Raw genomic sequence first — 26,896 nt, 5'->3', positions numbered from 1 at the left:
CGAAGCAATGTGAACACTTCTGCTTCCCAGGCACAGAGAAGGTGCTAGCAGGGAATTCTCTACCTGCCTTTCCCCAGTGCTCTGCAAGCTCTCCAGGACAACATAAAATCTGGGGCTCTGTGCTTTCTTTCATTCTGAACAAGTGTTACTGTTTTCTGCACAAAAGCGATTCTGCGAAGCAATGTGAACACTTCTGCTTCCCAGGCACAGAGAAGGTGCTAGCAGGGAATTCTCTGCCTGCCTTTCCCCAGTGCTCTGCAAGCTCTCCAGGACAACATAAAATCTGGGGCTCTGTGCTTTCTTTCGTTCTGAACAAGTCTTAGTGTTTTCTGCACAAAAGCGATTCTGCGAAGCAATGTGAACACTTCTGCTTCCCAGGCACAGAGAAGGTGCTAGCAGGGAATTCTCTGCCTGCCTTTCCCCAGTGCTCTGCAAGCTCTCCAGGACAACATAAAATCTGGGGCTCTGTGCTTTCTTTCGTTCTGATCAAGTGTTACTGTTTTCTGCACAAAAGCGATTCTGCGAAGCAGTGTGAACAGGCACAGAGAAGGTGATAGCAGGGAATTCTCTGCCTGCCTTTCCCCAGTGCTCTGCAAGCTCTCCAGGACAACATAAAATCTGGGGCTCTGTGCTTTCTTTCGTTCTGAACAAGTGTTACTGTTTTCTGCACAAAAGCGATTCTGCGAAGCAATGTGAACACTTCTGCTTCCCAGGCACAGAGAAGGTGCTAGCAGGGAATTCTCTACCTGCCTTTCCCCAGTGCTCTGCAAGCTCTCCAGGACAACATAAAATCTGGTGCTCTGTGCTTTCTTTCATTCTGAACAAGTGTTACTGTTTTCTGCACAAAAGCGATTCTGCGAAGCAATGTGAACACTTCTGCTTCCCAGGCACAGAGAAGGTGCTAGCAGGGAATTCTCTGCCTGCCTTTCCCCAGTGCTCTGCAAGCTCTCCAGGACAACATAAAATCTGGGGCTCTGTGCTTTCTTTCGTTCTGAACAAGTCTTAGTGTTTTCTGCACAAAAGCGATTCTGCGAAGCAATGTGAACACTTCTGCTTCCCAGGCACAGAGAAGGTGCTAGCAGGGAATTCTCTGCCTGCCTTTCCCCAGTGCTCTGCAAGCTCTCCAGGACAACATAAAATCTGGGGCTCTGTGCTTTCTTTCGTTCTGATCAAGTGTTACTGTTTTCTGCAAAAAAGCGATTCTGCGAAGCAGTGTGAACAGGCACAGAGAAGGTGATAGCAGGGAATTCTCTGCCCTCCTTTCCCCAGTGCTCTGCAAGCTCTCCAGGAAAACATAAAATCTGGGGCTCTGTGCTTTCTTTCGTTCTGAACAAGTGTTACTGTTTTCTGCACAAAAGCGATTCTGCGAAGCAATGTGAACACTTCTGCTTCCCAGGCACAGAGAAGGTGCTAGCAGGGAATTCTCTACCTGCCCTTCCCCAGTGCTCTGCAAGCTCTCCAGGACAACAGCAAATCTGGGGCTCTGTGCTTTCATTCGTTCTGAACAAGTGTTACTGTTTTCTGCACAAAATCGATTCTGCGAAGCAATGTGAACACTTCTGCTTCCCAGGCACAGAGAAGGTGCTAGCAGGGAATTCTCTGCCTGCCTTTCCCCAGTGCTCTGCAAGCTCTCCAGGACAACATAAAATCTGGGGCTCTGTGCTTTCTTTCGTTCTGATCAAGTGTTACTGTTTTCTGCACAAAATCGATTCTGAGAAGCAATGTGAACACTTCTGCTTCCCAGGCACAGAGAAGGTGCTAGCAGGGAATTCTCTGCCTGCCTTTCCCCAGTGCTCTGCAAGCTCTCCAGGACAACAGTAAATCTGGGGCTCTGTGCTTTCTTTCGTTCTGAACAAGTGTTACTGTTTTCTGCACAAAAGCGATTCTGCGAAGCAATGTGAACACTTCTGCTTCCCAGGCACAGAGAAGGTGCTAGCAGGGAATTCTCTACCTGCCCTTCCCCAGTGCTCTGCAAGCTCTCCAGGACAACATAAAATCTGGGGCTCTGTGCTTTCTTTTGTTCTGAACAAGTGTTACTTTTTTCTGCACAAAAGCGATTCTGCGAAGCAATGTGAACACTTCTGCTTCCCAAGCACAGAGAAGGTGCTAGCAGGGAATTCTCTACCTGCCTTTCCCCAGTGCTCTGCAAGCTCTCCAGGACAACATAAAATCTGGGGCTCTGTGCTTTCTTTCGTTCTGATCAAGTGTTACTGTTTTCTGCACAAAAGCGATTCTGCGAAGCAATGTGAACACTTCTGCTTCCCAGGCACAGAGAAGGTGCTAGCAGGGAATTCTCTGCCTGCCTTTCCCCAGTGCTCTGCAAGCTCTCCAGGACAACATAAAATCTGGGGCTCTGTGCTTTCTTTCGTTCTGATCAAGTGTTACTGTTTTCTGCACAAAAGCGATTCTGCGAAGCAGTGTGAACAGGCACAGAGAAGGTGATAGCAGGGAATTCTCTGCCTGCCTTTCCCCAGTGCTCTGCAAGCTCTCCAGGACAACATAAAATCTGGGGCTCTGTGCTTTCTTTCGTTCTGAACAAGTGTTACTGTTTTCTGCACAAAAGCGATTCTGCGAAGCAATGTGAACACTTCTGCTTCCCAGGCACAGAGAAGGTGCTAGCAGGGAATTCTCTACCTGCCTTTCCCCAGTGCTCTGCAAGCTCTCCAGGACAACATAAAATCTGGTGCTCTGTGCTTTCTTTCATTCTGAACAAGTGTTACTGTTTTCTGCACAAAAGCGATTCTGCGAAGCAATGTGAACACTTCTGCTTCCCAGGCACAGAGAAGGTGCTAGCAGGGAATTCTCTGCCTGCCTTTCCCCAGTGCTCTGCAAGCTCTCCAGGACAACATAAAATCTGGGGCTCTGTGCTTTCTTTCGTTCTGAACAAGTCTTAGTGTTTTCTGCACAAAAGCGATTCTGCGAAGCAATGTGAACACTTCTGCTTCCCAGGCACAGAGAAGGTGCTAGCAGGGAATTCTCTGCCTGCCTTTCCCCAGTGCTCTGCAAGCTCTCCAGGACAACATAAAATCTGGGGCTCTGTGCTTTCTTTCGTTCTGATCAAGTGTTACTGTTTTCTGCACAAAAGCGATTCTGCGAAGCAGTGTGAACAGGCACAGAGAAGGTGATAGCAGGGAATTCTCTGCCCTCCTTTCCCCAGTGCTCTGCAAGCTCTCCAGGAAAACATAAAATCTGGGGCTCTGTGCTTTCTTTCGTTCTGAACAAGTGTTACTGTTTTCTGCACAAAAGCGATTCTGCGAAGCAATGTGAACACTTCTGCTTCCCAGGCACAGAGAAGGTGATAGCAGGGAATTCTCTGCCCTCCTTTCCCCAGTGCTCTGCAAGCTCTCCAGGACAACATAAAATCTGGGGCTCTGTGCTTTCTTTCGTTCTGAACAAGTGTTACTGTTTTCTGCACAAAAGCGATTCTGCGAAGCAATGTGAACACTTCTGCTTCCCAGGCACAGAGAAGGTGCTAGCAGGGAATTCTCTGCCTGCCTTTCCCCAGTGCTCTGCAAGCTCTCCAGGACAACAGTAAATCTGGGGCTCTGTGCTTTCTTTCGTTCTGAACAAGTGTTACTGTTTTCTGCACAAAAGCGATTCTGCGAAGCAATGTGAACACTTCTGCTTCCCAGGCACAGAGAAGGTGCTAGCAGGGAATTCTCTGCCTGCCTTTCCCCAGTGCTCTGCAAGCTCTCCAGGACAACATAAAATCTGGGGCTCTGTGCTTTCTTTCATTCTGATCAAGTGTTACTGCTTTCTGCACAAAAGCGATTCTGCGAAGCAATGTGAACACTTCTGCTTCCCAGGCACAGAGAAGGTGCTAGCAGGGAATTCTCTGCCTGCCTTTCCCCAGTGCTCTGCAAGCTCTCCAGGACAACATAAAATCTGGGGCTCTGTGCTTTCATTCGTTCTGAACAAGTGTTACTGTTTTCTGCACAAAAGCGATTCTGCGAAGCAATGTGAACACTTCTGCTTCCCAGGCACAGAGAAGGTGCTAGCAGGGAATTCTCTGCCTGCCTTTCCCCAGTGCTCTGCAAGCTCTCCAGGACAACATAAAATCTGGGGCTCTGTGCTTTCTTTCGTTCTGAACAAGTGTTACTGTTTTCTGCACAAAAGCGATTCTGCGAAGCAATGTGAACACTTCTGCTTCCCAGGCACAGAGAAGGTGCTAGCAGGGAATTCTCTGCCTGCCTTTCCCCAGTGCTCTGCAAGCTCTCCAGGACAACATAAAATCTGGGGCTCTGTGCTTTCTTTCGTTCTGAACAAGTGTTACTGTTTTCTGCACAAAAGCGATTCTGCGAAGCAATGTGAACACTTCTGCTTCCCAGGAACAGAGAAGGTGCTAGCAGGGAATTCTCTACCTGCCTTTCCCCAGTGCTCTGCAAGCTCTCCAGGACAACATAAAATCTGGGGCTCTGTGCTTTCTTTCGTTCTGATCAAGTGTTACTGTTTTCTGCACAAAAGCGATTCTGCGAAGCAATGTGAACACTTCTGCTTCCCAGGCACAGAGAAGGTGCTAGCAGGGAATTCTCTGCCTGCCTTTCCCCAGTGCTCTGCAAGCTCTCCAGGACAACAGTAAATCTGGGGCTCTGTGCTTTCTTTCGTTCTGAACAAGTGTTACTGTTTTCTGCACAAAAGCGATTCTGCGAAGCAATGTGAACACTTCTGCTTCCCAGGCACAGAGAAGGTGCTAGCAGGGAATTCTCTGCCTGCCTTTCCCCAGTGCTCTGCAAGCTCTCCAGGACAACATAAAATCTGGGGCTCTGTGCTTTCTTTCGTTCTGAACAAGTGTTACTGTTTTCTGCACAAAAGCGATTCTGCGAAGCAGTGTGAACAGGCACAGAGAAGGTGATAGCAGGGAATTCTCTGCCCTCCTTTCCCCAGTGCTCTGCAAGCTCTCCAGGACAACATAAAATCTGGGGCTCTGTGCTTTCTTTCGTTCTGAACAAGTGTTACTGTTTTCTGCACAAAAGCGATTCTGCGAAGCAATGTGAACACTTCTGCTTCCCAGGCACAGAGAAGGTGCTAGCAGGGAATTCTCTGCCTGCCTTTCCCCAGTGCTCTGCAAGCTCTCCAGGACAACATAAAATCTGGGGCTCTGTGCTTTCTTTCGTTCTGAACAAGTGTTACTGTTTTCTGCACAAAAGCGATTCTGCGAAGCAATGTGAACACTTCTGCTTCCCAGGCACAGAGAAGGTGCTAGCAGGGAATTCTCTGCCTGCCTATCCCCAGTGCTCTGCAAGCTCTCCAGGACAACATAAAATATGGGGCTCTGTGCTTTCTTTCGTTCTGAACAAGTGTTACTGTTTTCTGCACAAAAGCGATTCTGCGAAGCAATGTGAACACTTCTGCTTCCCAGGCACAGAGAAGGTGCTAGCAGGGAATTCTCTGCCTGCCTTTCCCCAGTGCTCTGCAAGCTCTCCAGGACAACAGTAAATATGGGGCTCTGTGCTTTCTTTCGTTCTGAACAAGTGTTACTGTTTTCTGCACAAAAGCGATTCTGCGAAGCAATGTGAACACTTCTGCTTCCCAGGCACAGAGAAGGTGCTAGCAGGGAATTCTCTGCCTGCCTTTCCCCAGTGCTCTGCAAGCTCTCCAGGACAACAGTAAATCTGGGGCTCTGTGCTTTCTTTCGTTCTGAACAAGTGTTACTGTTTTCTGCACAAAAGCGATTCTGCGAAGCAATGTGAACACTTCTGCTTCCCAGGCACAGAGAAGGTGCTAGCAGGGAATTCTCTGCCTGCCTTTCCCCAGTGCTCTGCAAGCCCTCCAGGACAACATAAAATCTGGGGCTCTGTGCTTTCTTTCGTTCTGAACAAGTGTTAGTGTTTTCTGCACAAAAGCGATTCTGCGAAGCAGTGTGAACAGGCACAGAGAAGGTGATAGCAGGGAATTCTCTGCCCTCCTTTCCCCAGTGCTCTGCAAGCTCTCCAGGACAACATAAAATCTGGGGCTCTGTGCTTTCTTTCGTTCTGAACAAGTGTTAGTGTTTTCTGCACAAAAGCGATTCTGCGAAGCAATGTGAACACTTCTGCTTCCCAGGAACAGAGAAGGTGCTAGCAGGGAATTCTCTACCTGCCCTTCCCCAGTGCTCTGCAAGCTCTCCAGGACAACAGCAAATCTGGGGCTCTGTGCTTTCATTCGTTCTGAACAAGTGTTACTGTTTTCTGCACAAAAGCGATTCTGCGAAGCAATGTGAACACTTCTGCTTCCCAGGCACAGAGAAGGTGCTAGCAGGGAATTCTCTGCCTGCCTTTCCCCAGTGCTCTGCAAGCTCTCCAGGACAACATAAAATCTGGGGCTCTGTGCTTTCTTTCGTTCTGAACAAGTGTTACTGTTTTCTGCACAAAAGCGATTCTGCGAAGCAATGTGAACACTTCTGCTTCCCAGGCACAGAGAAGGTGCTAGCAGGGAATTCTCTGCCTGCCTTTCCCCAGTGCTCTGCAAGCTCTCCAGGACAACATAAAATCTGGGGCTCTGTGCTTTCTTTCGTTCTGATCAAGTGTTACTGTTTTCTGCACAAAATCGATTCTGAGAAGCAATGTGAACACTTCTGCTTCCCAGGCACAGAGAAGGTGCTAGCAGGGAATTCTCTGCCTGCCTTTCCCCAGTGCTCTGCAAGCTCTCCAGGACAACATAAAATCTGGGGCTCTGTGCTTTCTTTCGTTCTGAACAAGTGTTACTGTTTTCTGCACAAAAGCGATTCTGCGAAGCAATGTGAACACTTCTGCTTCCCAGGCACAGAGAAGGTGCTAGCAGGGAATTCTCTACCTGCCCTTCCCCAGTGCTCTGCAAGCTCTCCAGGACAACATAAAATCTGGGGCTCTGTGCTTTCTTTTGTTCTGAACAAGTGTTACTTTTTTCTGCACAAAAGCGATTCTGCGAAGCAATGTGAACACTTCTGCTTCCCAAGCACAGAGAAGGTGCTAGCAGGGAATTCTCTACCTGCCTTTCCCCAGTGCTCTGCAAGCTCTCCAGGACAACATAAAATCTGGGGCTCTGTGCTTTCTTTCGTTCTGATCAAGTGTTACTGTTTTCTGCACAAAATCGATTCTGAGAAGCAATGTGAACACTTCTGCTTCCCAGGCACAGAGAAGGTGCTAGCAGGGAATTCTCTGCCTGCCTTTCCCCAGTGCTCTGCAAGCTCTCCAGGACAACATAAAATCTGGGGCTCTGTGCTTTCTTTCGTTCTGAACAAGTGTTACTGTTTTCTGCACAAAAGCGATTCTGCGAAGCAATGTGAACACTTCTGCTTCCCAGGCACAGAGAAGGTGCTAGCAGGGAATTCTCTGCCCTCCTTTCCCCAGTGCTCTGCAAGCTCTCCAGGAAAACATAAAATCTGGGGCTCTGTGCTTTCTTTCGTTCTGAACAAGTGTTACTGTTTTCTGCACAAAAGCGATTCTGCGAAGCAATGTGAACACTTCTGCTTCCCAGGCACAGAGAAGGTGCTAGCAGGGAATTCTCTGCCTGCCTTTCCCCAGTGCTCTGCAAGCTCTCCAGGACAACAGTAAATCTGGGGCTCTGTGCTTTCTTTCGTTCTGAACAAGTGTTACTGTTTTCTGCACAAAAGCGATTCTGCGAAGCAATGTGAACACTTCTGCTTCCCAGGCACAGAGAAGGTGCTAGCAGGGAATTCTCTGCCTGCCTTTCCCCAGTGCTCTGCAAGCTCTCCAGGACAACAGTAAATCTGGGGCTCTGTGCTTTCTTTCGTTCTGAACAAGTGTTACTGTTTTCTGCACAAAAGCGATTCTGCGAAGCAATGTGAACACTTCTGCTTCCCAGGCACAGAGAAGGTGCTAGCAGGGAATTCTCTGCCTGCCTTTCCCCAGTGCTCTGCAAGCTCTCCAGGACAACATAAAATCTGGGGCTCTGTGCTTTCTTTCATTCTGATCAAGTGTTACTGTTTTCTGCACAAAAGCGATTCTGCGAAGCAATGTGAACACTTCTGCTTCCCAGGCACAGAGAAGGTGCTAGCAGGGAATTCTCTGCCTGCCTTTCCCCAGTGCTCTGCAAGCTCTCCAGGACAACATAAAATCTGGGGCTCTGTGCTTTCTTTCGTTCTGAACAAGTGTTACTGTTTTCTGCACAAAAGCGATTCTGCGAAGCAATGTGAACACTTCTGCTTCCCAGGCACAGAGAAGGTGCTAGCAGGGAATTCTCTGCCTGCCTTTCCCCAGTGCTCTGCAAGCTCTCCAGTACAACATAAAATCTGGGGCTCTGTGCTTTCTTTCGTTCTGAACAAGTGTTAGTGTTTTCTGCACAAAAGCGATTCTGCGAAGCAGTGTGAACAGGCACAGAGAAGGTGATAGCAGGGAATTCTCTGCCTGCCTTTCCCCAGTGCTCTGCAAGCTCTCCAGGACAACAGTAAATCTGGGGCTCTGTGCTTTCTTTCGTTCTGAACAAGTGTTACTGTTTTCTGCACAAAAGCGATTCTGCGAAGCAATGTGAACACTTCTGCTTCCTAGGCACAGAGAAGGTGCTAGCAGGGAATTCTCTGCCTGCCTTTCCCCAGTGCTCTGCAAGCTCTCCAGGACAACATAAAATCTGGGGCTCTGTGCTTTCTTTCGTTCTGAACAAGTGTTACTGTTTTCTGCACAAAAGCGATTCTGCGAAGCAGTGTGAACAGGCACAGAGAAGGTGATAGCAGGGAATTCTCTGCCCTCCTTTCCCCAGTGCTCTGCAAGCTCTCCAGGACAACATAAAATCTGGGGCTCTGTGCTTTCTTTCGTTCTGAACAAGTGTTACTGTTTTCTGCACAAAAGCGATTCTGCGAAGCAATGTGAACACTTCTGCTTCCCAGGCACAGAGAAGGTGCTAGCAGGGAATTCTCTGCCTGCCTTTCCCCAGTGCTCTGCAAGCTCTCCAGGACAACAGTAAATCTGGGGCTCTGTGCTTTCTTTCGTTCTGATCAAGTGTTACTGTTTTCTGCACAAAAGCGATTCTGCGAAGCAATGTGAACACTTCTGCTTCCCAGGCACAGAGAAGGTGCTAGCAGGGAATTCTCTGCCTGCCTTTCCCCAGTGCTCTGCAAGCTCTCCAGGACAACATAAAATCTGGGGCTCTGTGCTTTCTTTCGTTCTGAACAAGTGTTACTGTTTTCTGCACAAAAGCGATTCTGCGAAGCAATGTGAACACTTCTGCTTCCCAGGCACAGAGAAGGTGCTAGCAGGGAATTCTCTACCTGCCCTTCCCCAGTGCTCTGCAAGCTCTCCAGGACAACATAAAATCTGGGGCTCTGTGCTTTCTTTTGTTCTGAACAAGTGTTACTTTTTTCTGCACAAAAGCGATTCTGCGAAGCAATGTGAACACTTCTGCTTCCCAAGCACAGAGAAGGTGCTAGCAGGGAATTCTCTACCTGCCTTTCCCCAGTGCTCTGCAAGCTCTCCAGGACAACATAAAATCTGGGGCTCTGTGCTTTCTTTCGTTCTGATCAAGTGTTACTGTTTTCTGCACAAAATCGATTCTGAGAAGCAATGTGAACACTTCTGCTTCCCAGGCACAGAGAAGGTGCTAGCAGGGAATTCTCTGCCTGCCTTTCCCCAGTGCTCTGCAAGCTCTCCAGGACAACATAAAATATGGGGCTCTGTGCTTTCTTTCGTTCTGAACAAGTGTTACTGTTTTCTGCACAAAAGCGATTCTGCGAAGCAATGTGAACACTTCTGCTTCCCAGGCACAGAGAAGGTGCTAGCAGGGAATTCTCTGCCTGCCTTTCCCCAGTGCTCTGCAAGCTCTCCAGGACAACATAAAATCTGGGGCTCTGTGCTTTCTTTCGTTCTGAACAAGTGTTACTGTTTTCTGCACAAAAGCGATTCTGCGAAGCAATGTGAACACTTCTGCTTCCCAGGCACAGAGAAGGTGCTAGCAGGGAATTCTCTGCCTGCCTTTCCCCAGTGCTCTGCAAGCTCTCCAGGACAACATAAAATCTGGGGCTCTGTGCTTTCTTTCGTTCTGAACAAGTCTTAGTGTTTTCTGCACAAAAGCGATTCTGCGAAGCAATGTGAACACTTCTGCTTCCCAGGCACAGAGAAGGTGCTAGCAGGGAATTCTCTGCCTGCCTTTCCCCAGTGCTCTGCAAGCTCTCCAGGACAACATAAAATCTGGGGCTCTGTGCTTTCTTTCGTTCTGAACAAGTGTTACTGTTTTCTGCACAAAAGCGATTCTGCGAAGCAGTGTGAACAGGCACAGAGAAGGTGATAGCAGGGAATTCTCTGCCCTCCTTTCCCCAGTGCTCTGCAAGCTCTCCAGGAAAACATAAAATCTGGGGCTCTGTGCTTTCTTTCGTTCTGAACAAGTGTTAGTGTTTTCTGCACAAAAGCGATTCTGCGAAGCAATGTGAACACTTCTGCTTCCCAGGCACAGAGAAGGTGCTAGCAGGGAATTCTCTACCTGCCTTTCCCCAGTGCTCTGCAAGCTCTCCAGGACAACAGCAAATCTGGGGCTCTGTGCTTTCATTCGTTCTGAACAAGTGTTACTGTTTTCTGCACAAAAGCGATTCTGCGAAGCAATGTGAACACTTCTGCTTCCCAGGCACAGAGAAGGTGCTAGCAGGGAATTCTCTGCCTGCCTTTCCCCAGTGCTCTGCAAGCTCTCCAGGACAACATAAAATCTGGGGCTCTGTGCTTTCTTTCGTTCTGAACAAGTGTTACTGTTTTCTGCACAAAAGCGATTCTGCGAAGCAGTGTGAACAGGCACAGAGAAGGTGATAGCAGGGAATTCTCTGCCCTCCTTTCCCCAGTGCTCTGCAAGCTCTCCAGGAAAATATAAAATCTGGGGCTCTGTGCTTTCTTTCGTTCTGAACAAGTGTTACTGTTTTCTGCACAAAAGCGATTCTGCGAAGCAATGTGAACACTTCTGCTTCCCAGGCACAGAGAAGGTGCTAGCAGGGAATTCTCTACCTGCCCTTCCCCAGTGCTCTGCAAGCTCTCCAGGACAACAGCAAATCTGGGGCTCTGTGCTTTCATTCGTTCTGAACAAGTGTTACTGTTTTCTGCACAAAAGCGATTCTGCGAAGCAATGTGAACACTTCTGCTTCCCAGGCACAGAGAAGGTGCTAGCAGGGAATTCTCTGCCTGCCTTTCCCCAGTGCTCTGCAAGCTCTCCAGGACAACAGTAAATATGGGGCTCTGTGCTTTCTTTCGTTCTGAACAAGTGTTACTGTTTTCTGCACAAAAGCGATTCTGCGAAGCAATGTGAACACTTCTGCTTCCCAGGCACAGAGAAGGTGCTAGCAGGGAATTCTCTGCCTGCCTTTCCCCAGTGCTCTGCAAGCTCTCCAGGACAACATAAAATCTGGGGCTCTGTGCTTTCTTTCGTTCTGAACAAGTCTTAGTGTTTTCTGCACAAAAGCGATTCTGCGAAGCAATGTGAACACTTCTGCTTCCCAGGCACAGAGAAGGTGCTAGCAGGGAATTCTCTGCCTGCCTTTCCCCAGTGCTCTGCAAGCTCTCCAGGACAACATAAAATCTGGGGCTCTGTGCTTTCTTTCGTTCTGAACAAGTGTTACTGTTTTCTGCACAAAAGCGATTCTGCGAAGCAATGTGAACACTTCTGCTTCCCAGGCACAGAGAAGGTGCTAGCAGGGAATTCTCTGCCTGCCTTTCCCCAGTGCTCTGCAAGCTCTCCAGGACAACAGTAAATCTGGGGCTCTGTGCTTTCTTTCGTTCTGAACAAGTGTTACTGTTTTCTGCACAAAAGCGATTCTGCGAAGCAATGTGAACACTTCTGCTTCCCAGGCACAGAGAAGGTGCTAGCAGGGAATTCTCTACCTGCCTTTCCCCAGTGCTCTGCAAGCTCTCCAGGACAACAGCAAATCTGGGGCTCTGTGCTTTCATTCGTTCTGAACAAGTGTTACTGTTTTCTGCACAAAAGCGATTCTGCGAAGCAATGTGAACACTTCTGCTTCCCAGGCACAGAGAAGGTGATAGCAGGGAATTCTCTGCCCTCCTTTCCCCAGTGCTCTGCAAGCTCTCCAGGAAAACATAAAATCTGGGGCTCTGTGCTTTCTTTCGTTCTGAACAAGTGTTACTGTTTTCTGCACAAAAGCGATTCTGCGAAGCAATGTGAACACTTCTGCTTCCCAGGAACAGAGAAGGTGCTAGCAGGGAATTCTCTACCTGCCCTTCCCCAGTGCTCTGCAAGCTCTCCAGGACAACAGCAAATCTGGGGCTCTGTGCTTTCATTCGTTCTGAACAAGTGTTACTGTTTTCTGCACAAAAGCGATTCTGCGAAGCAATGTGAACACTTCTGCTTCCCAGGCACAGAGAAGGTGCTAGCAGGGAATTCTCTGCCTGCCTTTCCCCAGTGCTCTGCAAGCTCTCCAGGACAACAGTAAATATGGGGCTCTGTGCTTTCTTTCGTTCTGAACAAGTGTTACTGTTTTCTGCACAAAAGCGATTCTGCGAAGCAATGTGAACACTTCTGCTTCCCAGGCACAGAGAAGGTGCTAGCAGGGAATTCTCTGCCTGCCTTTCCCCAGTGCTCTGCAAGCTCTCCAGGACAACATAAAATCTGGGGCTCTGTGCTTTCTTTCGTTCTGAACAAGTCTTAGTGTTTTCTGCACAAAAGCGATTCTGCGAAGCAATGTGAACACTTCTGCTTCCCAGGCACAGAGAAGGTGCTAGCAGGGAATTCTCTGCCTGCCTTTCCCCAGTGCTCTGCAAGCTCTCCAGGACAACATAAAATCTGGGGCTCTGTGCTTTCTTTCGTTCTGATCAAGTGTTACTGTTTTCTGCACAAAAGCGATTCTGCGAAGCAATGTGAACACTTCTGCTTCCCAGGCACAGAGAAGGTGCTAGCAGGGAATTCTCTGCCTGCCTTTCCCCAGTGCTCTGCAAGCTCTCCAGGACAACAGTAAATCTGGGGCTCTGTGCTTTCTTTCGTTCTGAACAAGTGTTACTGTTTTCTGCACAAAAGCGATTCTGCGAAGCAATGTGAACACTTCTGCTTCCCAGGCACAGAGAAGGTGCTAGCAGGGAATTCTCTGCCTGCCTTTCCCCAGTGCTCTGCAAGCTCTCCAGGACAACATAAAATCTGGGGCTCTGTGCTTTCTTTCGTTCTGAACAAGTGTTACTGTTTTCTGCACAAAAGCGATTCTGCGAAGCAGTGTGAACAGGCACAGAGAAGGTGCTAGCAGGGAATTCTCTGCCCTCCTTTCCCCAGTGCTCTGCAAGCTCTCCAGGAAAACATAAAATCTGGGGCTCTGTGCTTTCTTTCGTTCTGAACAAGTGTTAGTGTTTTCTGCACAAAAGCGATTCTGCGAAGCAATGTGAACACTTCTGCTTCCCAGGAACAGAGAAGGTGCTAGCAGGGAATTCTCTACCTGCCCTTCCCCAGTGCTCTGCAAGCTCTCCAGGACAACAGCAAATCTGGGGCTCTGTGCTTTCATTCGTTCTGAACAAGTGTTACTGTTTTCTGCACAAAAGCGATTCTGCGAAGCAATGTGAACACTTCTGCTTCCCAGGCACAGAGAAGGTGCTAGCAGGGAATTCTCTGCCTGCCTTTCCCCAGTGCTCTGCAAGCTCTCCAGGACAACATAAACTCTGGGGCTCTGTGCTTTCTTTCGTTCTGAACAAGTGTTACTGTTTTCTGCACAAAAGCGATTCTGCGAAGCAATGTGAACACTTCTGCTTCCCAGGCACAGAGAAGGTGCTAGCAGGGAATTCTCTGCCTGCCTTTCCCCAGTGCTCTGCAAGCTCTCCAGGACAACATAAAATCTGGGGCTCTGTGCTTTCTTTCGTTCTGAACAAGTGTTACTGTTTTCTGCACAAAAGCGATTCTGCGAAGCAATGTGAACACTTCTGCTTCCCAGGCACAGAGAAGGTGCTAGCAGGGAATTCTCTACCTGCCTTTCCCCAGTGCTCTGCAAGCTCTCCAGGACAACATAAAATCTGGGGCTCTGTGCTTTCTTTCGTTCTGAACAAGTGTTACTGTTTTCTGCACAAAAGCGATTCTGCGAAGCAATGTGAACACTTCTGCTTCCCAGGCACAGAGAAGGTGCTAGCAGGGAATTCTCTGCCTGCCTTTCCCCAGTGCTCTGCAAGCTCTCCAGGACAACAGTAAATCTGGGGCTCTGTGCTTTCTTTCGTTCTGAACAAGTGTTACTGTTTTCTGCACAAAAGCGATTCTGCGAAGCAATGTGAACACTTCTGCTTCCCAGGCACAGAGAAGGTGCTAGCAGGGAATTCTCTGCCTGCCTTTCCCCAGTGCTCTGCAAGCTCTCCAGGACAACATAAAATCTGGGGCTCTGTGCTTTCTTTCGTTCTGAACAAGTGTTACTGTTTTCTGCACAAAAGCGATTCTGCGAAGCAATGTGAACACTTCTGCTTCCCAGGCACAGAGAAGGTGCTAGCAGGGAATTCTCTGCCTGCCTTTCCCCAGTGCTCTGCAAGCTCTCCAGGACAACATAAAATCTGGGGCTCTGTGCTTTCTTTCGTTCTGATCAAGTGTTACTGTTTTCTGCACAAAAGCGATTCTGCGAAGCAATGTGAACACTTCTGCTTCCCAGGCACAGAGAAGGTGCTAGCAGGGAATTCAATGCCTGCCTTTCCCCAGTGCTCTGCAAGCTCTCCAGGACAACAGTAAATCTGGGGCTCTGTGCTTTCTTTCGTTCTGAACAAGTGTTACTGTTTTCTGCACAAAAGCGATTCTGCGAAGCAATGTGAACACTTCTGCTTCCCAGGCACAGAGAAGGTGCTAGCAGGGAATTCTCTGCCTGCCTTTCCCCAGTGCTCTGCAAGCTCTCCAGGACAACATAAAATCTGGGGCTCTGTGCTTTCTTTCGTTCTGAACAAGTGTTACTGTTTTCTGCACAAAAGCGATTCTGCGAAGCAGTGTGAACAGGCACAGAGAAGGTGCTAGCAGGGAATTCTCTGCCCTCCTTTCCCCAGTGCTCTGCAAGCTCTCCAGGACAACATAAAATCTGGGGCTCTGTGCTTTCTTTCGTTCTGAACAAGTGTTAGTGTTTTCTGCACAAAAGCGATTCTGCGAAGCAATGTGAACACTTCTGCTTCCCAGGAACAGAGAAGGTGCTAGCAGGGAATTCTCTACCTGCCCTTCCCCAGTGCTCTGCAAGCTCTCCAGGACAACAGCAAATCTGGGGCTCTGTGCTTTCATTCGTTCTGAACAAGTGTTACTGTTTTCTGCACAAAAGCGATTCTGCGAAGCAATGTGAACACTTCTGCTTCCCAGGCACAGAGAAGGTGCTAGCAGGGAATTCTCTGCCTGCCTTTCCCCAGTGCTCTGCAAGCTCTCCAGGACAACATAAACTCTGGGGCTCTGTGCTTTCTTTCGTTCTGAACAAGTGTTACTGTTTTCTGCACAAAAGCGATTCTGCGAAGCAATGTGAACACTTCTGCTTCCCAGGCACAGAGAAGGTGCTAGCAGGGAATTCTCTGCCTGCCTTTCCCCAGTGCTCTGCAAGCTCTCCAGGACAACATAAAATCTGGGGCTCTGTGCTTTCTTTCGTTCTGAACAAGTGTTACTGTTTTCTGCACAAAAGCGATTCTGCGAAGCAATGTGAACACTTCTGCTTCCCAGGCACAGAGAAGGTGCTAGCAGGGAATTCTCTACCTGCCTTTCCCCAGTGCTCTGCAAGCTCTCCAGGACAACATAAAATCTGGGGCTCTGTGCTTTCTTTCGTTCTGATCAAGTGTTACTGTTTTCTGCACAAAAGCGATTCTGCGAAGCAATGTGAACACTTCTGCTTCCCAGGCACAGAGAAGGTGCTAGCAGGGAATTCTCTGCCTGCCTTTCCCCAGTGCTCTGCAAGCTCTCCAGGACAACAGTAAATCTGGGGCTCTGTGCTTTCTTTCGTTCTGAACAAGTGTTACTGTTTTCTGCACAAAAGCGATTCTGCGAAGCAATGTGAACACTTCTGCTTCCTAGGCACAGAGAAGGTGCTAGCAGGGAATTCTCTGCCTGCCTTTCCCCAGTGCTCTGCAAGCTCTCCAGGACAACATAAAATCTGGGGCTCTGTGCTTTCTTTCGTTCTGAACAAGTGTTACTGTTTTCTGCACAAAAGCGATTCTGCGAAGCAGTGTGAACAGGCACAGAGAAGGTGATAGCAGGGAATTCTCTGCCCTCCTTTCCCCAGTGCTCTGCAAGCTCTCCAGGACAACATAAAATCTGGGGCTCTGTGCTTTCTTTCGTTCTGAACAAGTGTTACTGTTTTCTGCACAAAAGCGATTCTGCGAAGCAATGTGAACACTTCTGCTTCCCAGGAACAGAGAAGGTGCTAGCAGGGAATTCTCTACCTGCCCTTCCCCAGTGCTCTGCAAGCTCTCCAGGACAACAGCAAATCTGGGGCTCTGTGCTTTCATTCGTTCTGAACAAGTGTTACTGTTTTCTGCACAAAAGCGATTCTGCGAAGCAATGTGAACACTTCTGCTTCCCAGGCACAGAGAAGGTGCTAGCAGGGAATTCTCTGCCTGCCTTTCCCCAGTGCTCTGCAAGCTCTCCAGGACAACATAAAATCTGGGGCTCTGTGCTTTCTTTCGTTCTGAACAAGTGTTACTGTTTTCTGCACAAAAGCGATTCTGCGAAGCAATGTGAACACTTCTGCTTCCCAGGCACAGAGAAGGTGCTAGCAGGGAATTCTCTGCCTGCCTTTCCCCAGTGCTCTGCAAGCTCTCCAGGACAACATAAAATCTGGGGCTCTGTGCTTTCTTTCGTTCTGAACAAGTGTTACTGTTTTCTGCACAAAAGCGATTCTGCGAAGCAATGTGAACACTTCTGCTTCCCAGGCACAGAGAAGGTGCTAGCAGGGAATTCTCTGCCTGCCTTTCCCCAGTGCTCTGCAAGCTCTCCAGGACAACAGTAAATCTGGGGCTCTGTGCTTTCTTTCGTTCTGATCAAGTGTTACTGTTTTCTGCACAAAAGCGATTCTGCGAAGCAATGTGAACACTTCTGCTTCCCAGGCACAGAGAAGGTGCTAGCAGGGAATTCTCTGCCTGCCTTTCCCCAGTGCTCTGCAAGCTCTCCAGGACAACATAAAATCTGGGGCTCTGTGCTTTCTTTCGTTCTGAACAAGTGTTACTGTTTTCTGCACAAAAGCGATTCTGCGAAGCAATGTGAACACTTCTGCTTCCCAGGCACAGAGAAGGTGCTAGCAGGGAATTCTCTACCTGCCCTTCCCCAGTGCTCTGCAAGCTCTCCAGGACAACATAAAATCTGGGGCTCTGTGCTTTCTTTTCTTCTGAACAAGTGTTACTTTTTTCTGCACAAAAGCGATTCTGCGAAGCAATGTGAACACTTCTGCTTCCCAAGCACAGAGAAGGTGCTAGCAGGGAATTCTCTACCTGCCTTTCCCCAGTGCTCTGCAAGCTCTCCAGGACAACATAAAATCTGGGGCTCTGTGCTTTCTTTCGTTCTGATCAAGTGTTACTGTTTTCTGCACAAAATCGATTCTGAGAAGCAATGTGAACACTTCTGCTTCCCAGGCACAGAGAAGGTGCTAGCAGGGAATTCTCTGCCTGCCTTTCCCCAGTGCTCTGCAAGCTCTCCAGGACAACATAAAATATGGGGCTCTGTGCTTTCTTTCGTTCTGAACAAGTGTTACTGTTTTCTGCACAAAAGCGATTCTGCGAAGCAATGTGAACACTTCTGCTTCCCAGGCACAGAGAAGGTGCTAGCAGGGAATTCTCTGCCTGCCTTTCCCCAGTGCTCTGCAAGCTCTCCAGGACAACATAAAATCTGGGGCTCTGTGCTTTCTTTCGTTCTGAACAAGTGTTACTGTTTTCTGCACAAAAGCGATTCTGCGAAGCAATGTGAACACTTCTGCTTCCCAGGCACAGAGAAGGTGCTAGCAGGGAATTCTCTGCCTGCCTTTCCCCAGTGCTCTGCAAGCTCTCCAGGACAACATAAAATCTGGGGCTCTGTGCTTTCTTTCATTCTGAACAAGTGTTACTGTTTTCTGCACAAAAGCGATTCTGCGAAGCAATGTGAACACTTCTGCTTCCCAGGCACAGAGAAGGTGCTAGCAGGGAATTCTCTGCCTGCCTTTCCCCAGTGCTCTGCAAGCTCTCCAGGACAACATAAAATCTGGGGCTCTGTGCTTTCTTTCGTTCTGAACAAGTCTTAGTGTTTTCTGCACAAAAGCGATTCTGCGAAGCAATGTGAACACTTCTGCTTCCCAGGCACAGAGAAGGTGCTAGCAGGGAATTCTCTGCCTGCCTTTCCCCAGTGCTCTGCAAGCTCTCCAGGACAACATAAAATCTGGGGCTCTGTGCTTTCTTTCGTTCTGAACAAGTGTTACTGTTTTCTGCACAAAAGCGATTCTGCGAAGCAGTGTGAACAGGCACAGAGAAGGTGATAGCAGGGAATTCTCTGCCCTCCTTTCCCCAGTGCTCTGCAAGCTCTCCAGGAAAACATAAAATCTGGGGCTCTGTGCTTTCTTTCGTTCTGAACAAGTGTTAGTGTTTTCTGCACAAAAGCGATTCTGCGAAGCAATGTGAACACTTCTGCTTCCCAGGCACAGAGAAGGTGCTAGCAGGGAATTCTCTACCTGCCTTTCCCCAGTGCTCTGCAAGCTCTCCAGGACAACAGCAAATCTGGGGCTCTGTGCTTTCATTCGTTCTGAACAAGTGTTACTGTTTTCTGCACAAAAGCGATTCTGCGAAGCAATGTGAACACTTCTGCTTCCCAGGCACAGAGAAGGTGCTAGCAGGGAATTCTCTGCCTGCCTTTCCCCAGTGCTCTGCAAGCTCTCCAGGACAACATAAAATCTGGGGCTCTGTGCTTTCTTTCGTTCTGAACAAGTGTTACTGTTTTCTGCACAAAAGCGATTCTGCGAAGCAGTGTGAACAGGCACAGAGAAGGTGATAGCAGGGAATTCTCTGCCCTCCTTTCCCCAGTGCTCTGCAAGCTCTCCAGGAAAATATAAAATCTGGGGCTCTGTGCTTTCTTTCGTTCTGAACAAGTGTTACTGTTTTCTGCACAAAAGCGATTCTGCGAAGCAATGTGAACACTTCTGCTTCCCAGGAACAGAGAAGGTGCTAGCAGGGAATTCTCTACCTGCCCTTCCCCAGTGCTCTGCAAGCTCTCCAGGACAACAGCAAATCTGGGGCTCTGTGCTTTCATTCGTTCTGAACAAGTGTTACTGTTTTCTGCACAAAAGCGATTCTGCGAAGCAATGTGAACACTTCTGCTTCCCAGGCACAGAGAAGGTGCTAGCAGGGAATTCTCTGCCTGCCTTTCCCCAGTGCTCTGCAAGCTCTCCAGGACAACAGTAAATATGGGGCTCTGTGCTTTCTTTCGTTCTGAACAAGTGTTACTGTTTTCTGCACAAAAGCGATTCTGCGAAGCAATGTGAACACTTCTGCTTCCCAGGCACAGAGAAGGTGCTAGCAGGGAATTCTCTGCCTGCCTTTCCCCAGTGCTCTGCAAGCTCTCCAGGACAACATAAAATCTGGGGCTCTGTGCTTTCTTTCGTTCTGAACAAGTCTTAGTGTTTTCTGCACAAAAGCGATTCTGCGAAGCAATGTGAACACTTCTGCTTCCCAGGCACAGAGAAGGTGCTAGCAGGGAATTCTCTGCCTGCCTTTCCCCAGTGCTCTGCAAGCTCTCCAGGACAACATAAAATCTGGGGCTCTGTGCTTTCTTTCGTTCTGAAAAAGTGTTAGTGTTTTCTGCACAAAAGCGATTCTGTGAAGCAGTGTGAACAGGCACAGAGAAGGTGATAGCAGGGAATTCTCTGCCCTCCTTTCCCCAGTGCTCTGCAAGCTCTCCAGGAAAACATAAAATCTGGGGCTCTGTGCTTTCTTTCGTTCTGAACAAGTGTTAGTGTTTTCTGCACAAAAGCGATTCTGCGAAGCAATGTGAACACTTCTGCTTCCCAGGAACAGAGAAGGTGCTAGCAGGGAATTCTCTACCTGCCCTTCCCCAGTGCTCTGCAAGCTCTCCAGGACAACAGCAAATCTGGGGCTCTGTGCTTTCATTCGTTCTGAACAAGTGTTACTGTTTTCTGCACAAAAGCGATTCTGCGAAGCAATGTGAACACTTCTGCTTCCCAGGCACAGAGAAGGTGGTAGCAGGGAATTCTCTGCCTGCCTTTCCCCAGTGCTCTGCAAGCTCTCCAGGACAACATAAAATCTGGGGCTCTGTGCTTTCTTTCGTTCTGAACAAGTGTTACTGTTTTCTGCACAAAAGCGATTCTGCGAAGCAATGTGAACACTTCTGCTTCCCAGGCACAGAGAAGGTGCTAGCAGGGAATTCTCTGCCTGCCTTTCCCCAGTGCTCTGCAAGCTCTCCAGGACAACAGTAAATCTGGGGCTCTGTGCTTTCTTTCGTTCTGAACAAGTGTTACTGTTTTCTGCACAAAAGCGATTCTGCGAAGCAATGTGAACACTTCTGCTTCCCAGGCACAGAGAAGGTGCTAGCAGGGAATTCTCTACCTGCCTTTCCCCAGTGCTCTGCAAGCTCTCCAGGACAACAGCAAATCTGGGGCTCTGTGCTTTCATTCGTTCTGAACAAGTGTTACTGTTTTCTGCACAAAAGCGATTCTGCGAAGCAATGTGAACACTTCTGCTTCCCAGGCACAGAGAAGGTGATAGCAGGGAATTCTCTGCCCTCCTTTCCCCAGTGCTCTGCAAGCTCTCCAGGAAAACATAAAATCTGGGGCTCTGTGCTTTCTTTCGTTCTGAACAAGTGTTACTGTTTTCTGCACAAAAGCGATTCTGCGAAGCAATGTGAACACTTCTGCTTCCCAGGAACAGAGAAGGTGCTAGCAGGGAATTCTCTACCTGCCCTTCCCCAGTGCTCTGCAAGCTCTCCAGGACAACAGCAAATCTGGGGCTCTGTGCTTTCATTCGTTCTGAACAAGTGTTACTGTTTTCTGCACAAAAGCGATTCTGCGAAGCAATGTGAACACTTCTGCTTCCCAGGCACAGAGAAGGTGCTAGCAGGGAATTCTCTGCCTGCCTTTCCCCAGTGCTCTGCAAGCTCTCCAGGACAACAGTAAATATGGGGCTCTGTGCTTTCTTTCGTTCTGAACAAGTGTTACTGTTTTCTGCACAAAAGCGATTCTGCGAAGCAATGTGAACACTTCTGCTTCCCAGGCACAGAGAAGGTGCTAGCAGGGAATTCTCTGCCTGCCTTTCCCCAGTGCTCTGCAAGCTCTCCAGGACAACATAAAATCTGGGGCTCTGTGCTTTCTTTCGTTCTGAACAAGTCTTAGTGTTTTCTGCACAAAAGCGATTCTGCGAAGCAATGTGAACACTTCTGCTTCCCAGGCACAGAGAAGGTGCTAGCAGGGAATTCTCTGCCTGCCTTTCCCCAGTGCTCTGCAAGCTCTCCAGGACAACATAAAATCTGGGGCTCTGTGCTTTCTTTCGTTCTGAAAAAGTGTTAGTGTTTTCTGCACAAAAGCGATTCTGCGAAGCAGTGTGAACAGGCACAGAGAAGGTGATAGCAGGGAATTCTCTGCCCTCCTTTCCCCAGTGCTCTGCAAGCTCTCCAGGAAAACATAAAATCTGGGGCTCTGTGCTTTCTTTCGTTCTGAACAAGTGTTAGTGTTTTCTGCACAAAAGCGATTCTGCGAAGCAATGTGAACACTTCTGCTTCCCAGGAACAGAGAAGGTGCTAGCAGGGAATTCTCTACCTGCCCTTCCCCAGTGCTCTGCAAGCTCTCCAGGACAACAGCAAATCTGGGGCTCTGTGCTTTCATTCGTTCTGAACAAGTGTTACTGTTTTCTGCACAAAAGCGATTCTGCGAAGCAATGTGAACACTTCTGCTTCCCAGGCACAGAGAAGGTGCTAGCAGGGAATTCTCTGCCTGCCTTTCCCCAGTGCTCTGCAAGCTCTCCAGGACAACATAAAATCTGGGGCTCTGTGCTTTCTTTCGTTCTGAACAAGTGTTACTGTTTTCTGCACAAAAGCGATTCTGCGAAGCAATGTGAACACTTCTGCTTCCCAGGCACAGAGAAGGTGCTAGCAGGGAATTCTCTGCCTGCCTTTCCCCAGTGCTCTGCAAGCTCTCCAGGACAACAGTAAATCTGGGGCTCTGTGCTTTCTTTCGTTCTGAACAAGTGTTACTGTTTTCTGCACAAAAGCGATTCTGCGAAGCAATGTGAACACTTCTGCTTCCCAGGCACAGAGAAGGTGCTAGCAGGGAATTCTCTGCCTGCCTTTCCCCAGTGCTCTGCAAGCTCTCCAGGACAACATAAAATCTGGGGCTCTGTGCTTTCTTTCGTTCTGATCAAGTGTTACTGTTTTCTGCACAAAAGCGATTCTGCGAAGCAATGTGAACACTTCTGCTTCCCAGGCACAGAGAAGGTGCTAGCAGGGAATTCAATGCCTGCCTTTCCCCAGTGCTCTGCAAGCTCTCCAGGACAACAGTAAATCTGGGGCTCTGTGCTTTCTTTCGTTCTGAACAAGTGTTACTGTTTTCTGCACAAAAGCGATTCTGCGAAGCAATGTGAACACTTCTGCTTCCCAGGCACAGAGAAGGTGCTAGCAGGGAATTCTCTGCCTGCCTTTCCCCAGTGCTCTGCAAGCTCTCCAGGACAACATAAAATCTGGGGCTCTGTGCTTTCTTTCGTTCTGAACAAGTGTTACTGTTTTCTGCACAAAAGCGATTCTGCGAAGCAGTGTGAACAGGCACAGAGAAGGTGCTAGCAGGGAATTCTCTGCCCTCCTTTCCCCAGTGCTCTGCAAGCTCTCCAGGACAACATAAAATCTGGGGCTCTGTGCTTTCTTTCGTTCTGAACAAGTGTTAGTGTTTTCTGCACAAAAGCGATTCTGCGAAGCAATGTGAACACTTCTGCTTCCCAGGAACAGAGAAGGTGCTAGCAGGGAATTCTCTACCTGCCCTTCCCCAGTGCTCTGCAAGCTCTCCAGGACAACAGCAAATCTGGGGCTCTGTGCTTTCATTCGTTCTGAACAAGTGTTACTGTTTTCTGCACAAAAGCGATTCTGCGAAGCAATGTGAACACTTCTGCTTCCCAGGCACAGAGAAGGTGCTAGCAGGGAATTCTCTGCCTGCCTTTCCCCAGTGCTCTGCAAGCTCTCCAGGACAACATAAACTCTGGGGCTCTGTGCTTTCTTTCGTTCTGAACAAGTGTTACTGTTTTCTGCACAAAAGCGATTCTGCGAAGCAATGTGAACACTTCTGCTTCCCAGGCACAGAGAAGGTGCTAGCAGGGAATTCTCTGCCTGCCTTTCCCCAGTGCTCTGCAAGCTCTCCAGGACAACATAAAATCTGGGGCTCTGTGCTTTCTTTCGTTCTGAACAAGTGTTACTGTTTTCTGCACAAAAGCGATTCTGCGAAGCAATGTGAACACTTCTGCTTCCCAGGCACAGAGAAGGTGCTAGCAGGGAATTCTCTACCTGCCTTTCCCCAGTGCTCTGCAAGCTCTCCAGGACAACATAAAATCTGGGGCTCTGTGCTTTCTTTCGTTCTGATCAAGTGTTACTGTTTTCTGCACAAAAGCGATTCTGCGAAGCAATGTGAACACTTCTGCTTCCCAGGCACAGAGAAGGTGCTAGCAGGGAATTCTCTGCCTGCCTTTCCCCAGTGCTCTGCAAGCTCTCCAGGACAACAGTAAATCTGGGGCTCTGTGCTTTCTTTCGTTCTGAACAAGTGTTACTGTTTTCTGCACAAAAGCGATTCTGCGAAGCAATGTGAACACTTCTGCTTCCCAGGCACAGAGAAGGTGCTAGCAGGGAATTCTCTGCCTGCCTTTCCCCAGTGCTCTGCAAGCTCTCCAGGACAACATAAAATCTGGGGCTCTGTGCTTTCTTTCGTTCTGAACAAGTGTTACTGTTTTCTGCACAAAAGCGATTCTGCGAAGCAGTGTGAACAGGCACAGAGAAGGTGCTAGCAGGGAATTCTCTGCCCTCCTTTCCCCAGTGCTCTGCAAGCTCTCCAGGACAACATAAAATCTGGGGCTCTGTGCTTTCTTTCGTTCTGAACAAGTGTTACTGTTTTCTGCACAAAAGCGATTCTGCGAAGCAATGTGAACACTTCTGCTTCCCAGGAACAGAGAAGGTGCTAGCAGGGAATTCTCTACCTGCCCTTCCCCAGTGCTCTGCAAGCTCTCCAGGACAACATAAAATATGGGGCTCTGTGCTTTCTTTCGTTCTGAACAAGTGTTACTGTTATCTGCACAAAAGCGATTCTGCGAAGCAATGTGAACACTTCTGCTTCCCAGGCACAGAGAAGGTGCTAGCAGGGAATTCTCTACCTGCCTTTCCCCAGTGCTCTGCAAGCTCTCCAGGACAACATAAAATCTGGGGCTCTGTGCTTTCTTTCGTTCTGATCAAGTGTTACTGTTTTCTGCACAAAAGCGATTCTGCGAAGCAATGTGAACACTTCTGCTTCCCAGGCACAGAGAAGGTGCTAGCAGGGAATTCTCTGCCTGCCTTTCCCCAGTGCTCTGCAAGCTCTCCAGGACAACAGTAAATCTGGGGCTCTGTGCTTTCTTTCGTTCTGAACAAGTGTTACTGTTTTCTGCACAAAAGCGATTCTGCGAAGCAATGTGAACACTTCTGCTTCCCAGGCACAGAGAAGGTGCTAGCAGGGAATTCTCTGCCTGCCTTTCCCCAGTGCTCTGCAAGCTCTCCAGGACAACATAAAATCTGGGGCTCTGTGCTTTCTTTCGTTCTGAACAAGTGTTACTGTTTTCTGCACAAAAGCGATTCTGCGAAGCAGTGTGAACAGGCACAGAGAAGGTGCTAGCAGGGAATTCTCTGCCCTCCTTTCCCCAGTGCTCTGCAAGCTCTCCAGGAAAACATAAAATCTGGGGCTCTGTGCTTTCTTTCGTTCTGAACAAGTGTTACTGTTTTCTGCACAAAAGCGATTCTGCGAAGCAATGTGAACACTTCTGCTTCCCAGGAACAGAGAAGGTGCTAGCAGGGAATTCTCTACCTGCCCTTCCCCAGTGCTCTGCAAGCTCTCCAGGACAACAGCAAATCTGGGGCTCTGTGCTTTCTTTCGTTCTGAACAAGTGTTACTGTTTTCTGCACAAAAGCGATTCTGCGAAGCAATGTGAACACTTCTGCTTCCCAGGCACAGAGAAGGTGCTAGCAGGGAATTCTCTACCTGCCTTTCCCCAGTGCTCTGCAAGCTCTCCAGGACAACATAAAATCTGGGGCTCTGTGCTTTCTTTCGTTCTGAACAAGTGTTACTGTTTTCTGCACAAAATCGATTCTGAGAAGCAATGTGAACACTTCTGCTTCCCAGGCACAGAGAAGGTGCTAGCAGGGAATTCTCTGCCTGCCTTTCCCCAGTGCTCTGCAAGCTCTCCAGGACAACATAAAATCTGGGGCTCTGTGCTTTCTTTCGTTCTGAACAAGTGTTACTGTTTTCTGCACAAAAGCGATTCTGAGAAGCAATGTGAACACTTCTGCTTCCCAAGCACAGAGAAGGTGCTAGCAGGGAATTCTCTACCTGCCTTTCCCCAGTGCTCTGCAAGCTCTCCAGGACAACATAAAATCTGGGGCTCTGTGCTTTCTTTCGTTCTGATCAAGTGTTACTGTTTTCTGCACAAAATCGATTCTGAGAAGCAATGTGAACACTTCTGCTTCCCAGGCACAGAGAAGGTGCTAGCAGGGAATTCTCTGCCTGCCTTTCCCCAGTGCTCTGCAAGCTCTCCAGGACAACATAAAATCTGGGGCTCTGTGCTTTCTTTTGTTCTGAACAAGTGTTACTGTTTTCTGCACAAAAGCGATTCTGCGAAGCAATGTGAACACTTCTGCTTCCCAGGCACAGAGAAGGTGCTAGCAGGGAATTCTCTGCCTGCCTTTCCCCAGTGCTCTGCAAGCTCTCCAGGACAACATAAAATCTGGGGCTCTGTGCTTTCTTTCGTTCTGAACAAGTGTTACTGTTTTCTGCACAAAAGCGATTCTGCGAAGCAATGTGAACACTTCTGCTTCCCAGGCACAGAGAAGGTGCTAGCAGGGAATTCTCTGCCTGCCTTTCCCCAGTGCTCTGCAAGCTCTCCAGGACAACATAAAATCTGGGGCTCTGTGCTTTCTTTCGTTCTGAACAAGTGTTACTGTTTTCTGCACAAAAGCGATTCTGCGAAGCAATGTGAACACTTCTGCTTCCCAGGCACAGAGAAGGTGCTAGCAGGGAATTCTCTGCCTGCCTTTCCCCAGTGCTCTGCAAGCTCTCCAGGACAACAGTAAATCTGGGGCTCTGTGCTTTCTTTCGTTCTGAACAAGTGTTACTGTTTTCTGCACAAAAGCGATTCTGCGAAGCAGTGTGAACAGGCACAGAGAAGGTGCTAGCAGGGAATTCTCTGCCTGCCTTTCCCCAGTGCTCTGCAAGCTCTCCAGGACAACAGTAAATCTGGGGCTCTGTGCTTTCTTTCGTTCTGAACAAGTGTTACTGTTTTCTGCACAAAAGCGATTCTGCGAAGCAATGTGAACACTTCTGCTTCCCAGGCACAGAGAAGGTGCTAGCAGGGAATTCTCTGCCTGCCTTTCCCCAGTGCTCTGCAAGCTCTCCAGGACAACATAAAATCTGGGGCTCTGTGCTTTCTTTCGTTCTGAACAAGTGTTACTGTTTTCTGCACAAAAGCGATTCTGCGAAGCAGTGTGAACAGGCACAGAGAAGGTGCTAGCAGGGAATTCTCTGCCCTCCTTTCCCCAGTGCTCTGCAAGCTCTCCAGGAAAACATAAAATCTGGGGCTCTGTGCTTTCTTTCGTTCTGAACAAGTGTTAGTGTTTTCTGCACAAAAGCGATTCTGCGAAGCAATGTGAACACTTCTGCTTCCCAGGAACAGAGAAGGTGCTAGCAGGGAATTCTCTACCTGCCCTTCCCCAGTGCTCTGCAAGCTCTCCAGGACAACATAAAATCTGGGGCTCTGTGCTTTCATTCGTTCTGAACAAGTGTTACTGTTTTCTGCACAAAAGCGATTCTGCGAAGCAATGTGAACACTTCTGCTTCCCAGGCACAGAG

This window comes from Strix uralensis, chromosome 5, assembly GCF_047716275.1.
Source record: "Strix uralensis isolate ZFMK-TIS-50842 chromosome 5, bStrUra1, whole genome shotgun sequence".
Taxonomy (NCBI): Eukaryota; Metazoa; Chordata; class Aves; order Strigiformes; family Strigidae; genus Strix; species Strix uralensis.
Note: the sequence above shows the minus strand (reverse complement) of the source record.